This window comes from Caretta caretta, chromosome 24, assembly GCF_965140235.1.
Source record: "Caretta caretta isolate rCarCar2 chromosome 24, rCarCar1.hap1, whole genome shotgun sequence".
Taxonomy (NCBI): domain Eukaryota; kingdom Metazoa; phylum Chordata; order Testudines; family Cheloniidae; genus Caretta; species Caretta caretta.
The window spans coordinates 7,558,685-7,560,735 of record NC_134229.1 but is presented as its reverse complement, the minus strand read 5'-3'; positions in this window follow the sequence as shown (position 1 = coordinate 7,560,735).

Sequence of the window (2,051 nt, the reverse complement as noted above, 5' to 3'; positions counted from 1 at the left end):
GCCACCGGGCTTCCTGCAGCAATAACCCCACCCCCCTCGCCCCGGCCCAGAGGGCTGGCCGCGCCTGGGGGCCAATCACTTCGCCCCGGGGCTTCCGAGCGGGCCCTCCCGCAACAGCAGCGGGGCGGCGGCGGCAGCTCCCGGGGCGGAGATGCGCCCGCGCGCCGCGCAGGCCGCTTGCGTCTGCGCCCCGGCGCAACCCCCCCGCCCCCCGCGCCGCAAGCCGCGCCCGCCTCCCGCTGCCGCTCTCCCGCGCCCACTCACCCGGGGAAAGGCTCCGAGTCCCAGGACTGGAGTCACGCCCCAGCTAATGCTCTCCCCGCCTCACACCCGTGGTCCCAGGGCGCCCGGGGGGGGGTTGCTTTGCAATCTAGAAAGGAGACAATAGGCATGTTCATATCCATGCACTGTGCTCGGACAACCCAGTCGCTGTTCCTGGCTCCCTCTGGCGTCCTAAGAAGGTAATAAGCACTAATCAATCCCTGTACTTCCTCGTATTTGCCCCCTTTAAAAAAAAAAAAAAAAAAAACGGTGAAAAGGGCACAACCAACATTAAAAAAAAAAAATACCACGTTGGAACATATATTTGGCCTAGCGTTGTTAGAACAAGAAAGATCAACCTGTGGAACTCCTTGCCAGAGGATGTTGTGAAGGCCAAGACACTAACAGGGTTCAAAAAGGTTTCAGAGGAACAGCCGTGTTAGTCTGTATTCGCAAAAAGAAAAGGAGTACTTGTGGCACCTTAGAGACTAACCAATTTATTTGAGCATGAGCTTTCGTGAGCTACAGCTCACTTCATCACGGTATACATCTGATGAAGTGAGCTGTAGCTCACGAAAGCTCATGCTCAAATAAATTGGTTAGTCTCTAAGGTGCCACAAGTACTCCTTTTCTTTTTAGGGTTCAAAAAAGAAATGGATAAATTTATGGAGGATAGGATCCATCAAGGGCTATTAGCCAGGATGGGCAGGGACGCCGTCCCTAGCCTCTGTTTGCCAGAAGCTGGGAAAGGGCGACGGGATGGATCGCTTGATGATTCCCTGTTCTGTTCATTCCCTCTGGGGCACCTGGCACTGGCCACTGTCGGAAGACAGGACACTGGGCTAGATGGATCCTTGGTCTGACCCAATATGGCCGTTCTTATGAGATTAATTCAATAGAGGGGAAAGAGGAGAGGGAGAACCCCCACCCTCCCAGTTTACTTTGTGTATTTATTCTTTAGAAGAAAAATCAGGGTTCAGAAACAGCCGTATGGAACACGCTACAACCGATTCTGCTGCGCTCTACTTTAACACCTACTTAAAACTACAACAAAGCACAGAAAGATGCCAAGCCCCACACCATAGTGAATAACCAGACACAGAAATAAACCACCTCTCTCATTTTTCTTTAAGTAGCTCCCCTCTCAGCAGTTCTTGCATCTTCAGCAGCTCTCTTGAGAAGACAGGACAGCACTTGTTGAGTCAGTTTCCTTGCTTGGTGGGTCTTCCACAGCAATGTAAGAGAAAGAAAAAATAAAAGGGAAAAGTGGTTATTAAATCACAAAAATGGGCAGGGAATATGGGGTAGGGGTTCCCTACCAGTACTGTCAACCCTAAGAATTCAAAAAATGTGACTGAGTTCCCCCTTTCCCTAAATCACACAATATTGTCTGATAGGAGTCATGGGATTTTCAAAAATAATATATTTGGGGGTGCTTTTTATTCACCTTCAGGTTTTTGAATCTTTAGGAACCATGTTTTCAAGCGTTTCTCCACCACCATGGAGGCTAGATGCTTTTCTTTTTCTTTTTTTTTTTTTTTAATTCTTCTTCAAACCAAAGATAAGATTCTGACACAATCACATCCAGGGAGCTGTGACATTAAGAAAAGACACCAAATATCACAAAAAAAAAAAAAAAGAAAAAAAAGATAAAAATTATCAATTGGCAACACTGTAAGATCCTGGAAATTACTCATAACTATTCATTTGAAATCTAGCCAATCTAAAAGTAAGAGAGTTTCTTTAAGTTCCAAGGCTGAAATTTTCAATACTGCCAAAAGGGTTCATCC